The sequence below is a fragment of the Hemiscyllium ocellatum genome, chromosome 3, assembly GCF_020745735.1.
Source record: "Hemiscyllium ocellatum isolate sHemOce1 chromosome 3, sHemOce1.pat.X.cur, whole genome shotgun sequence".
In the NCBI taxonomy this organism is placed as follows: Eukaryota; Metazoa; Chordata; class Chondrichthyes; order Orectolobiformes; family Hemiscylliidae; genus Hemiscyllium; species Hemiscyllium ocellatum.
The window spans coordinates 697,255-711,695 of record NC_083403.1 but is presented as its reverse complement, the minus strand read 5'-3'; the positions used below and the strand labels follow the sequence as shown (position 1 = coordinate 711,695).

The 14,441-nt window shown below is 52.7% G+C and overlaps 1 pseudogene; it reads left to right on the top strand.

Annotated features, from left to right (window-relative positions):
• The first annotated feature begins 10,080 nt into the window (after nt 1-10,080).
• Nucleotides 10,081-10,257, top strand: LOC132809320 (U2 spliceosomal RNA; annotated as a pseudogene).
• The last annotated feature ends 4,184 nt before the right edge of the window (nt 10,258-14,441 follow it).

Here is a 14,441-nt window from a genome sequence, read left to right as displayed (position 1 = left end):
GCTGCGAGTTCCGTCACGGTTGCCAATCCCAGCACTTTCATTTTAAGCGTAGTCACCTTTGGCGTCAGTAATCTCTTCTGGATCGTTTCACATCTTAAGGCAGGCTGCTGCAAAAGGTAGCGTCTCGTGGGATCTGAGGTGAGCCGGCTAGCTGGATACAAAACCGGCTCGGTCACAGAAGACCGAGAGTAGCGGTGGAAGCGCATTTTTCGGAAAGGAGATCAGTAACTAGTGGTATCCCGCAGGGCGGTGCTAGGGCCTTTGTTGTTTGTGACGTGTAAATAAATGATCTGTATAAACAGCTGTACAAAACTCCAGTTAGGCTACATTCGGGATACCGCGCGCAGTGCTGTTCGGCACACTGCCAGAAGGACGTGGATGCTTTGGAGAGGGTGCAGAGAAGGTTTACCAGGACGTTGCCTGCCCTGGAGTGCTTCTGTTGTGAGGAGAGGTTGAATAAACTTGGGATTGTTGTCACTGCAAAGACGGAAGCTGAGGGGCGACCCGATAGAGGTCGACAGCGTACTGAGAGGCATCGAGAGGGTGGCGAGTCAGTGGGTACAGGTTCACGGTGAGAGGTGGAAAGTGAGAAGGGAGAAGTGCGGAGAAAGGTTTTCACATAGAGGATGGTGGGTGCCTGAAACTCGTTGCCAGTCGAAGCGCTGGAAGCAGGCACGTTAGGAACGTTTCAGGCTCACCTTGTTAGACACGTGAACGGGAGGCGGAACGGCGGGACTGAAACCGCGTCTGGGCAACAAGTAGCACGCCCAAACAAGGAGTAGGAATCGGCACAGGCTCGCTGGGCCCTGTGTTATCGGTGCGACAGTGCCAAAGTCTCCGGCCACGTGTATAACTGTGGTGAAATTCCGCAAATACCTTGTAGACGGGGCTGTGACAGGGACCTTATTGGGGTGTCCACGATAATGGGGGCCACGGAGGGCACTTTTGCTGAGTTTTGCAGTTGGCACAAAGATAGCTAGAGGGACAGGTAGTTTTGAGGAAATGGGCAGGCTGCAGAAGAGCGTGGACATGTTGGGCGAGTGGGGAAAGAAGTGACCAAGTGTGCGTAATTGCACTTTGGTAGCGAGAACAATCGGGTAGACGATATTTCTGAACGAGGGAAAGGCTTTGCAAATCTGAAGCGCAGAGGTCTCTTGGGAGTCCTAGTTCCAGGTTGTTTCAAGATTAACATGCAGGTCCATCCGATGGTTCGGAAGGCAAATGCAGTGTCGGCATTCATTTCAAGCGGGCGAGAAAACAGGAGCAGGGACGTGCTGCCGAGGCTGCGTCAGGCGCTGGTCTGACCACAGGTGGAATATTGGGAGCAGTTTTGTGCCGTGTACCGAAGGAAGGGATGCGCTGGTGTTGGGAGGGAGTCTAGAGAAGGTTTCCCCCTGGGTTTGTCACATGAGGTCTCTGGGTCTGTACCCGATGGTGTTTCGAAAGGTAAGGCGGGATCTGACTGAACCTTACAAGCTACTGGGGGGGGCCTGGTCAGAGTGGTTGTGAAGAAGATGGTCCCACTAGTAGGCGAGACGAGGACCTGGAAGTACAGCCTCAGGATGAAGGGTCGCCCCTTCAGGCCGAGATGAGGTTGCATTTAAGACAGAGGTGGAGAGGTTCAAAGTTTGGGAGAAGATTTATAGCTCGGGTGCTCGTTGTTGTGGTTCTGTTCGCCGAGCTGGGAATTTGTGTTGCAGACGTTTCGTCCCCTGTCTAGGTGACATCGTCAGTGCTTGGGAGCCTCCTGTGAAGCGCTTCTGTGATGTTTCCTCCCGCGTTTATAGTGATTTGACCCTGCCGCTTCCGGTTATCAGTTCCAGTTGTTTGTTTAGATTAGATTACTTACCATGTGGAAACAGGCCCTTCGGCCCAACAAGTCCACACCGACCCGCCGAAGCGCAACACTACGGGCAATTTAGCATGGCCAATTCACCTGACCCGCACATCTTTGGACTGTGGGAGGAAACCGGAGTACCCGGAGGAAACCCACGCAGACACGGGGAGAATGTGCAAACTCCACACAGTCTGTCGCCTGAGTTGGGAATTGAACCCGGGTCTCTGGCGCTGTGAGGCAGCAGTCCTAACCACTGTTCCACCGTGCCGCCCACACAGCGCCCGCTGCAGTGGCCGGTATATTGGGTCCAGGTCGATGTGCTCATTGATTGAATCTGTGGATGAGTGCCATGCCTCTAGGAATTCCCTGGCTGTTCTCTGTTTGGCTTGTCCTATAATAGTAGTGCTTCACAGAAGCGCTTCACAGAGAGAGAGAGAGGCTCTTGATTATAAGGGGATCAAGGGTCGTGGGGGAGAGGGCAGGAGAATCGGGGTTGACAAACCTGTGAGCCACGGCCGAACGGCCTGATTCTGCTCGTACGTCTTACGGCCCGGGCCGTCAGACCTTCCGTGGTCTTGCGGTCATGACAGAAAGCAGTTGTTTCCCAGAGGGTGGCGGCGGTCTGGAATGCACTGCTTGGGAGGGTAGCGAGGCGGGGAACCTCAAAACCTTGAAAAACTACTTGGATGAGCACTGGAAATGTCATAACTTTTCCTGGCTACGGACCAAGTGCTGGAAAGTGGGACTAGAACAGACTTAGAGTAGCTTTGTCAGTGCGGACTCGGAGGGCCAGAGGGCCTCTTCTGTACTGTGTGACTGTGTGGGGAAGCTTTCTGATTCCCATCTGTTGATTGAGGCCGCGCTGCTGATGCTTCCTGATGCGGAGCAGCCGGATGGATCCAAGTGCGCATTGAAGGTGAGAGGGTGGGAGAGAGCTTCGGAGCCTCCGCCCGTTTGGTTCAGGTTCCGTCTCGTCCTGATGCATGCATCGATGTAGGTGCTCAGTGGCTACCGATAGGGTGAAGGTGCAGTTGATCACTGACTCCACGCGTGGTGCTGCAGGTTGTAATGTGTGGACGAAAACAGAACTCGCTGCAACCTTCGGGAGAAGGGTCACTGGACTCGAAGCGTTAATTCTGCTTTCTCTCCACAGAAGCTGAGGTTTTGCTTACTGGGTGTTTTGCTTTATTTTGCATTTTAGACCTTGCTTTTTGATTGCCCGGCCGCTATCAAACCATTAGCTTGCTGTTAGCGCTGCAATTAGCACTCTTGAATCTTGATTTGCAATTCTAAGGAAGCAGACTGAATTGGAATGTTTGGAGCGGGAGCCGAACCAATAAAGGCTGATTTGCTGTAAATTGATCTTCACATCCCCCGTCGTGCTGTTCATTTGCACGAGGTGGGTTGGAGGATGGGAGTTCACATTTGTTAGTCTGTAAGAGTTTCTGTTCGTAAAGGTGAGCCGAGATTTCCTGGCAGTGAGATTTTTCGGTCAGAATTCGAACCTGCTCCAATCATTTGCCTTGTGGGGAGGCAGGGATTTTTCACATTGGTAACAGCTGAGATTTTTAGAACGTCGAACAGAGCAGCGCAACAACAGGCCCTTCGGCAACTCTGAGAAACAAAACTCACTCACAATTCAGCCTGAGACAAAGTCTTGGAAACAAGAGCATTTTATTCTTTACGGCCTGCAAGAACGGGCGTTTTGCTCAAGCAATCAGGCTAGCGAAAGCGCGCCAATACAAAGCATGTAAGCATTCTTATTCAGTTTGCAAGTTGCGGAATCACGCCTCCCTTTTCCATCCTATCATAAGCCGATTTACCTGACTTGTTTTTCTCTAATTTTCCTGATCTGACTACCCTGCTGTCCTTGTCCTTGTCTGTTACAGCCTGTCTGTTATTTTAGCCAGTTCCCCTTATCATACTATAAGCTTGTTGTGAGATGTCCCTACTGCTTCTTTTGTGGTCAGCCACAACACTTTAAAGTTATTTCTTAGTTTAAAACTATTTCTTAAACAAAAACCTCTATATTGGTTAAAATCTTAGCCTTAAGTATGCTGCAAGAATCCCGCGACTGTTTGTGTAATGTTCCCCTTCCCCTCCCCCCACAACACCCCCTCACCCATCTGCAAAAGCAACATCTCTAACCACCACCACCACCACCTGCAGAAACTACATTTCTAATCTCCCACAAGCTGTCAGGGACATTTAAGCGACTGCTGGACGAGCACACGCTGGACGGCAGTAAATTGAGAGCTGTGTAGGTTAGGTTGATCTTAGATTAAGAAAACTGCTCGGCACAACATGGTGGGCCGAAGGGCCTGTACTGTGCTGTACTGTTCTATGTTCTAACTGCAGGCACATCCACACACACACACACACACATCAAAGACATGGAGGGCTCGGCTGAATCTACTGCTCTCTTCTCTACCTGTCACATTTCATCGAGCTAGTGTCCTAGGCCCAAGCGTCTTCAGCGAGTGGTTAGAATATGCAGTGCACTGCCTGAGAGAGAGGGTGCTGGAGGCAGATTCAATGGTGACTTTGGTCGCAGGGTCGGATACTTATCTGAAGAGAGGGCGAGTGGGACTGGGGAAGTTGCTCGTGCAGAGAGCTGATGCAGACATGACAGGCTGAATGTCTCATTCAATGCGTGCAGTTCTGCAGTTGGTTACCACCTCCTCAAGTCACGTCAGCTTAGCCCTGACCCACCTGATTGGTGAGATACTGACAATCTCTACATGACCATGAGGCAGTGCTTCACTGACAGGGGAAAAAAAGCAACTGCTGTAAACGGATCTGCTGCTCTAGTTAGAAATCCTGGGAGGACTACGGCGACAGGGAAACTGTCAGCAGTGATCTACAAGTCTTTGAACAGAATCAAGCTGACTGAAAACATGGAGGACAAATGGGACTTGAGGCAGTCCGCGGTATTGTAGTTATCGCTTCTCGGCCTTTTGGCTAAGATCAAGTGTCTGTTCTTATCAGGACAGGTGTCGAGTTGCGAGTCATCAGAGCTAGTGGAGAGACCATCGCTGGATCGTGATTGGACGTTGGAGGATCGTTTGGTTGTGCTGACCTGCTATTGGTGGATCTTCATGCTGGCTTCGGCCTAACGCCAATTCAGGGACCAGCCAATCTTGGAGCCATGGCCTCAGCAGCCATTCGCAGCCCTGGCCAGGGCATTCGCAACACAGTCAGGGTGACTGTGAAGAAGGTGGAGGAGCACACACCGGTTGATCGGACGGTGTTTGTGAAGAAGGTCTTGCTGGAGTGCTGTGGGTTTGCAGCAGCGGATGTGTACTGCCTGCAGGATTTCCCTGGGGCAGGCTACTTCGACGTGACCTTCAGGAGCGTGAAGCATTGTGAGCAGCTCCTGAAGGTCTTCAAGGAGAAGGAAGGGGAACCTCTGTTCTCCATCTTGTCGGCGGTCCCGTTGTGTGTGCTTCCTGCGCAGAGAAGTCGGGTTGTTACAATCCAAATGTACAACCCCTACGTCCCAGCGGCAGATGTTCTCACCTTCTTGAAGAGGTATGTCCAGGTTGAAGGAGAAAGCACTGATGTCGTTGATCCTTTCGGGATCTGGACAAGTAAAAGACAGGTCAAGGTAACCCTGAGGGTCGATGGCAGCGGGAACATCCTCCACCCACCCTCCAGCTTCGCAATTGGAGGGAGCAGAGGCTACCTGACGTACGCAGGGCAGCCGAAGGTGTGCCGAACCTGCGGGAGGTCAGGCCACATGGCGGCCGACTGCAAGGTGACCGTATGCCGAAATTGCAAGCAGGAAGGCCACCTGACCAAGGATTGTAAGGAGGCCAAGAACTGTAACCTGTGCGGAGAGGCGGGCCACATGTACAAGGCCTGCCCAAGACGAGGAGCCGCTACCTACGCACAGATGGCCGGAGGTAGCAACACGAATACGAGCCGCGGACCAACAAAGGCGAGGAAGGCAAATGAAAATAGCGTGGAAACGGTGCCTGGAGGCACCCAGAAGGAAGAGCAGGCAGTAGCGGAGCAGACGGCAGACAGCGGGAGGTGCAGCAGCCGATCCAAGCTCCGTCAATGCAGTCAGAGGAAATGGAAGAGGAGGAATCAAAGGATGCAGAGGACTGGATCACAGTAAAAAACAGGAAGAGGAAACCTCTTGGGGGCCCCAAAGCCACCCAGCGAAGGGGAAAGCGACACCTACAAGGCGAAGACGCATGCAGCTCTTCCGATGGTGAGGATGGGCGCAAGAAGGGTCGTCATCAGAGGAAGAGGCAGAGCGTTGTGAGGAGAAAGGAGGGCAGCACCGCCCAGGAAGGAAAGGACGATCCCTCTGAGGGGACGGGTAATGGCCTCCCCCTACCCGGTGAGAACCAGGAGGTACTCACCGGCCCACAGCTCCAGGTATCTGGGAGCAGCGGTCCTATGACAGCCCTGCTGTCAGACGGAGAACTGGTCAGTGCGGACCACGGGCCCGACACGAAGACAACAGAGTGGGGTAATGGCTCCAGCGCGGAGCTGGACAGTTACCTCAGCCCTGCGAAGGTCCAACAGTTTGCCGCCACCACAGGGATGCACGCAGCTACCCCAGAAGGGCAGGACCAGCAGCAAACGGACACCGGTAAACCTGTAAACTGTTAAAATGGGGTTGAAAATTGCTAGCATCAACGTGCGTAGCATCAAATCGGCTACGCGATGCGTTTCAACACTGGCCTCCCTGGCCAGCGTCAAAGCCGACGTCCTGTTTCTGCAGGAGTGCGGGATACCCCACCTCAGCAGTTACAGGAGGTGGTCGAGCTTGTGGGCCCATGGGCCGTCAGTGTGGTCGGGGGGCAACGATAACCGCTCCTCAGGCCTAGGGATCCTTTTGCGGGGAGGTAACTTCACTATCTCCGAGGTTAAGGAGGTGGTGGGCGGGCGCCTCCTCGTCGTGGATGTTAAATACAGAAACGCTCCCGTAAGACTAATCAACGTGTACGCCCCAGCGGATAAGAGTGAACGGTTGGCCGTCCTGCAACAGCTTCCACTGCTGCTGGCTACGTCCAGGCCGGTCATTCTGGCCGGAGACTTCAACTGCATCATTGATGCAGATGGACGATCCGGCGGGGGGGACAGTAAACTGGACGCTACGTCCAGAGCCCTGATGGAAACGGTCAAAGATGCCAAGCTGCACGACGTCTTCAGCACCCCTGCAGATGGAGCGCAGCGTAGATACACATGGTCACGGGCAGACGGGTCTATCCGCTCAAGGATAGATTACCTGTTTGTGTCCCGAACGTTCTCGGTCAGAACCACCGACGTCAAGCCGGTGTTCTTCTCTGACCACTGCCTCCTACTGGCCGACTGTCACCTACAGGACGAGCAGCGGACGGGCAAGGGAACGTGGAAACTGAACACTAAGCTGTTGACCCCGGGAAACATCGAGGAGCTCAAGAGGGATTACGCAGGTTGGAGAACCGCGAAGTGTCTCTTTGAGTCTCCAGCAGACTGGTGGGAAACAGTAAAAGGGAACATCAAGAGATTCTTCATCCTCAAAGGTGTTCAGGAGGCGAGAGAGAGGCGGGGAAAACTGTCCCAGCTCCAGGAAAGTATGCAGAACCTGCTCCTGCTGCAGACGTTGGGGGTCGATGTCACGGAGGACCTCAAGGAGGTGAAGGGCCAGCAAGCCTCGCTCTTTGCCTCGGAGGCCTCCAAGATAATCTTCCGGTCCAGGGTCCGCTCGGTAGAGCAGGACGAGACGTGCTCACGTTTCTTCTTCCAGAAGGTGCACAAAGAGAGCTCCGTGCTCAGCAGCCTGAAGGAAGAAGATGGCTCGGTAACGTCATCTCAGGCTGACGTCATGAGGATCAGTAAATCCTTCTATGCCAGCCTGTATGACGCGAAGCCAACCGACAGCACGGCCTCACAGTCGTTCCTGTCCTCTATCACGGAGGTCCTAGAGGACGGAACGCGAGAGAGGCTGGACCAGCCGCTATCTCTGGATGAGCTGACCAGGGCCCTCGAGTCCTTCGAAAAGAATAAAACTCCCGGAAGCGACGGCTTACCGGTCGAGATCTATTCCGCTCTTTGGGACTTGATTGGCCGGGACCTGCTGGAGGTGTATGTCAGTATGCTTCGGGCAGGTACCATGAGTGAATCCATGAGGAAAGGCATCATCACCCTCATCTATAAGCGGAAGGGGGAGAGGGATGAAATTAGAAATTGGAGACCGATCTCACTGCTAAACACAGACTACAAAATCTTGTCAAAGGTCATCGCAAACCGGGTCAGGTCTGCTCTGGGAACGGTGATCCACCCCGACCAAACCTGTGCTGTACCGGGCAGGAAGATCTCTGAGAGCCTCGCACTCCTCAGGGATACGATCGCCTACGTGCAGGACAGGGGGGTGGACACCTGCCTCATCAGCCTGGACCAGGAGAAAGCCTTTGACAGGATATCGCATACATATATGAGGGATGTCCTCTCCAAAATGGGCTTTGGGGAGGGAATCTGCAATTGGATCAGACTGCTCTACACCAACATTGTCAGTGCAGTCTCAATCAATGGGTGGGAATCAGATAGCTTCCCTGTAAGATCTGGAGTCAGGCAGGGCTGCCCACTCTCTCCTGCCTTGTTTGTATGTTGCATAGAGCCATTTGCCGAATCCATCAGGAAGGATGCGAGCCTGAGAGGGGTGACTATTCCTGGCAGCGGGGGCCTACAGGTTAAGGCCTCCCTGTACATGGATGACGTCGCCGTTTTCTGCTCGGATCCGCTGTCCGTGCACAGACTCCTGTGCATCTGCGACCAGTTCGAGCGGGCCTCGGGGGCCAAGGTAAACCGAGGGAAGAGCGAGGCCATGCTCTTCGGGAACTGGACCGACCAATCCTATATCCCCTTCACCGTCAGGACTGGCCACCTGAAGGTGCTGGGTATTTGGTTCGGGGGTGCTGGGGCGTGCGCCAAGACCTGGGAGGAGCGGATCAGGAAGATGAGACAGAAACTAGGCAGATGGGAGCAACGGTCGCTCTCCATCGCGGGGAAAAACCTGGTCATCAGGTGCGAGGTACTCTCAGTATTGTTGTATGTGGCACAGGCCTGGCCTATCCCAGAACCTGTGCTGCCGCAGTCACCCGGGCCATCTTCCACTTCATGTGGAGATCAAAGATGGACCGGGTCCGAAGAGACACCATGTACAAAGACCGGTGCAATGGGGGAAAAAACACTCCCAATGCCACCCTCGCCCTGATGGCCACCTTTGTGTGTGGCTGCATCAAGCTGTGCGTGGATCCCCGGTACGCAACACCAAGTGTCACTACGTACTGAGGTTCTACCTGTCCCCGGTGTTGCGAAGGATGGGCCTGGCCTCGCTGCCGCGGAACGCTCCGAGTAGTTGGACCGTTCCGTACCACCTGTCCTTCGTGGAGAAATTTCTGAAGAAAAACACCTTTGACCACAAGTCCATCAGGAAGTGGTCAGCACGTAGTGTCCTTGAGACCCTTCGGGAAAAGGAGAGGGCGGATCCTGTTGAGTGGTTCCCTGAGCAGACTGTCAAAGCAATTTGGCAGAATGCCTCATCGCCAGAACTTTCTAACAAGCACCAAGACATGGCTTGGCTGGTGGTGAGAAGGGCTCTACCCGTGAGATCGTTTATGCACGCCCGGACTCTCTGCCGCACCGCACGCTGCCCTCGAAGTGGCTGCGGGGGGGACGAGACTGTCACACACCTCCTTCTGGAATGTGCCTATGCAGAGGAAGTCTGGAGAGGAATGCAGTGGTATTTGTCGAGGTTCGTCCCGAGCAGCGCCGTGACACGGGACTCCGTGCTCTACGGCCTGTTCCCCGGGACGCACACCGAGACGAATATCAACTGCGCCTGGAGGATCATCAACTCGGTGAAGGACGCTCTCTGGGTGGTCCGAAACCTGTTGATCTTCCAGCTGAAGGAGTTGACCCCGACTGAGTGTTGCAGACTGGCACATTCCAAGGTCCAAGACTACGTGTTGAGGGACGCGCTGAAGCTTGGGGCAGCTGCCGCCAAGGCGCGGTGGGGAAAGACCACCGTTTAACATCTGCCTGTCTAAAGAAGATCAGGGGGCCCATGCAGTCATTTGGGCTCTGCTGACGCCTCAGCCCAATATAAGGGCATAGGAGTGAGAAATGCACAGACTTGCATATAAAAAGGAAAATTCTAAACTGTGTATGTTAATGTGAACATATGTATGGCATTACCCAATGTACAGTGTATCAAATTATTTATGAATATTTACGAATAAAGTATATTTTGAAATAAAAAAAAAAAATCTGTTCTTATCAGTTTAATATCTGATACGTCCCTTATCTGGGGACCATATATTAAATTGATTTTTGGAGCAGGGAGATGGAATAGGGGCTTGCTCCGTCCACTCCACGCATCGACCTGGTATTGCAGTACCTCCGGGAACGGTGCACCCCTCATCTATAAATCTAAAAACAGCTTCATGTTTATAGCGCAGGCTTTCGGTGCTTCATTTCTCACACCTCACATCCAGCCAGGCGTGAGTCGATTCAAACTCGTCTGTTCTAAGGTAGCTGTTCAGCTGCCGCTCCCTATCCTTCTCTCGCCGTCTCTGTCTCTTGCGCATCTTGACACTTGCTCTCAATGTCATCCCCTCACCCCTGCTGCGTGCTGCACCGTCCCGCCAACGCCGGGCCCCGATCACACCACATGGTGTCAGAAGTTGGGAGTTGCAGCAACCGTAGCTGCCCACCAGCTTTTCCTACTCGCGAGCGACGTTTCAGAAAAACAAGAGAAGGTCAACTGTGCTACGTTGCTGCATGCTGCTGGGGATGAAGCTATCTAGGGGTTCAGTCGTTTTGATTTTGATGACTTGCAAGAGAGATTTCGAGAACACTGTGAGCTAGGACAAAAATAATCGGGACGTATTTAAGGCACATGCTTTTCATCAGAGTGCAAGGGCAGGCGGAATCGATAGGTACGTATGTGACTGACCGGAAAAACGAGGCAAAGGACTGTGAGTTTCAGCCACTTTCCGATTCACTGAGCCGCGACAGAATCGTGTGTGCTATCACGACTGACTGAGTCAGAGGCAGGTTACTCAGAGAGTTAATTCTCACTGGGAAAAGCAAAGAGACAGCACTAACTCGACAACAGCACGTGAGAAAACGTAGAACAAACAAGCCAATGTTTGCTGACCGGAACTGGCCTGGAAAGATAATAAGGCAGGTAGGAGCACTGCAGATTATCCGGCACCTGGGCTGTGTACGCAGGGACTGGCACAACAGCCCCTTGCCTTCTTTTGCACTACTTTGCTGCCTCAGCCAGAACTGGCAGCATTCTAAGTCAGTCTCACACAAGCAGCGTGTGCCAGCTGTCTGTGACAACAAATTCCAAAGACTCACAACCCTCTGAGAGAAGACGTTTCTCCTGATCTCACTCTTAAATTGGTGCCTCTTTATTTCTGTTCAGTTCTAGACACTCCCATGAGGGAAAATGTCCTCTCAGCATTTACCCTGTCGAGCCACGTAAGAATCCAATATGTTTCAATAAGATTGTGTCTCATTCATTTCAACTCAGGATCTACACTCATCTGGAGGTAGGGTTTACCGGGCTCAATTTTACTGAAAAGCTGACCTCCGGCTAGTTCAGCAAATAGGTCGTTGAGCAAAGGGAAAGGAAACCGCCTAGCACACACCAGCAGGTGAACTGTTGCAGCATGATATTGCGGCTCCGGAACTCAATTCCTCTACGAATGAAACCCAACAGCCTTCTTAACAGCACTATCCACCTGGGTGGCAACTTTCAGGGATCTATGTACATGGGACTCCAAGATCCCTCTGCACATCCACACTACCAATAATCTTTCCATCGACCCAGTACTCTGCCTTCCTGTTATTCTTCCCAAAGTGCATCACCTCACATTTAGCTGCATTGAACTCCATTTGCCACCTCTCAGCCCGATTCTGCAGTTTATCCAAGTCCCCCTGCAACCTGTAAACATTCTTCCACACTGACCACTACTGCACCGACTTTAGCGTCGTCTGCGAATTTACTAATCCATCCACCTATGTTATGCCTGCGTCTAAGTCATTTATAAAAATGACAAACAGCAGTGGTCCCAAAACAGACCCTTGTGGCACACCACTAGTAACCGGACTCCAGGCTGAATATTTTCCATCAACCACCACTCGCTGCCTCCTTTCAGAAAGCCAGTTTCTAAGCCAAACTGCTAAATCACCCTCAATTCCATGCCTCTGCATTTTCTCCAACAGCCTACCACGTGGAACCTTATCAAAGGCTCCCGGCGTCCTGCTTGTCTACCCCATTGAAAACAATAGCGTGCCTCTTTAGAATTCTTGATCAGTCACTCTCAGAATTTTGACACGTGATTGCCTTCGGCCCAGTTGAGTTTGATTCTGTCCAACCACATTCTTGCCCATAAAGCTGTAAGATTTCCTTTGATGACACGCAGGCTGTGTCTTCAGACTCACCGTATAACTGAACGTTCCCACTGTGAAAGCACCACTTCACCTTTGTGTGTTCCTCGCGCAGTTTCTGAAGGTTGCAGCGCAACGTGACTCAGCCGTATCAACGAAACCGGTGTCCACCTCCATCCTTACCGGTTTGCCGTTCAGTAAGGGAGCGACCGGGGCGTCGGCAGGTATCGCCAGTATCTGTAACCACAACACCTCATTGGTTTGTGCGTCAGGGCTTTTGTCTTCTTGCCCTTTTTGTACCATTTAGGATTTCATCCTGTACTTTCGCTGCAGGTTATTGGTACTTTCACCCCCGAGCGCACCCACTGAGTATATTCTTTTTTAATGCTGCAGTTTCTGCACACAGCTTCTTTCTACCAGCAATTTGCTGCTGCCTGACATGTGTTTCCACAGCAGTGGCAGTTTTGTGTCTGCGTTGGTGCTTGTCCCTGGGCCACCATTTTGTGAACTCTCAGCCACCACTTTGTGAGGTGTTGACCTTCCTTGGCTGCGAGTTCCGTCACGGTTGCCAATCCCAGCACTTTCATTTAAGCGTAGTCACCTTTGCGTCAGTAATCTCTTCTGGATCGTTTCACATCTTAAGGCAGGCTGCTGCAAAAGGTAGCGTCTCGTGGGATCTGAGGTGAGCCGGCTAGCTGGATACAAAACCGGCTCGGTCACAGAAGACCGAGAGTAGCGGTGGAAGCGCATTTTTCGGAAAGGAGATCAGTAACTAGTGGTATCCCGCAGGGCTCGGTGCTAGGGCCTTTGTTGTTTGTGACGTGTAAATAAATGATCTGTATAAACAGCTGTACAAAACTCCAGTTAGGCTACATTCGGGATACCGCGCGCAGTGCTGTTCGGCACACTGCCAGAAGGACGTGGATGCTTTGGAGAGGGTGCAGAGAAGGTTTACCAGGACGTTGCCTGCCCTGGAGTGCTTCTGTTGTGAGGAGAGGTTGAATAAACTTGGGATTGTTGTCACTGCAAAGACGGAAGCTGAGGGGCGACCCGATAGAGGTCGACAGCGTACTGAGAGGCATCGAGAGGGTGGCGAGTCAGTGGGTACAGGTTCACGGTGAGAGGTGGAAAGTGAGAAGGGAGAAGTGCGGAGAAAGGTTTTCACATAGAGGATGGTGGGTGCCTGAAACTCGTTGCCAGTCGAAGCGCTGGAAGCAGGCACGTTAGGAACGTTTCAGGCTCACCTTGTTAGACACGTGAACGGGAGGCGGAACGGCGGGACTGAAACCGCGTCTGGGCAACAAGTAGCACGCCCAAACAAGGAGTAGGAATCGGCACAGGCTCGCTGGGCCCTGTGTTATCGGTGCGACAGTGCCAAAGTCTCCGGCCACGTGTATAACTGTGGTGAAATTCCGCAAATACCTTGTAGACGGGGCTGTGACAGGGACCTTATTGGGGTGTCCACGATAATGGGGGCCACGGAGGGCACTTTTGCTGAGTTTGCAGTTGGCACAAAGATAGCTAGAGGGACAGGTAGTTTTGAGGAAATGGGCAGGCTGCAGAAGAGCGTGGACATGTTGGGCGAGTGGGGAAAGAAGTGACCAAGTGTGCGTAATTGCACTTTGGTAGCGAGAACAATCGGGTAGACGATTTTCTGAACGAGGGAAAGGCTTTGCAAATCTGAAGCGCAGAGGCTCTTGGGAGTCCTAGTTCCAGGTTGTTTCAAGATTAACATGCAGGTCCATCCGATGGTTCGGAAGGCAAATGCAGTGTCGGCATTCATTTCAAGCGGGCGAGAAAACAGGAGCAGGGACGTGCTGCCGAGGCTGCGTCAGGCGCTGGTCTGACCACAGGTGGAATATTGGGAGCAGTTTTGTGCCGTGTACCGAAGGAAGGGATGCGCTGGTGTTGGGAGGGAGTCTAGAGAAGGTTTCCCCCTGGGTTTGTCACATGAGGTCTCTGGGTCTGTACCCGATGGTGTTTCGAAAGGTAAGGCGGGATCTGACTGAACCTTACAAGCTACTGGGGGGGGCCTGGTCAGAGTGGTTGTGAAGAAGATGGTCCCACTAGTAGGCGAGACGAGGACCTGGAAGTACAGCCTCAGGATGAAGGGTCGCCCCTTCAGGCCGAGATGAGGTTGCATTTAAGACAGAGGTGGAGAGGTTCAAAGTTTGGGAGAAGATTTATAGCTCGGGTGCTCGTT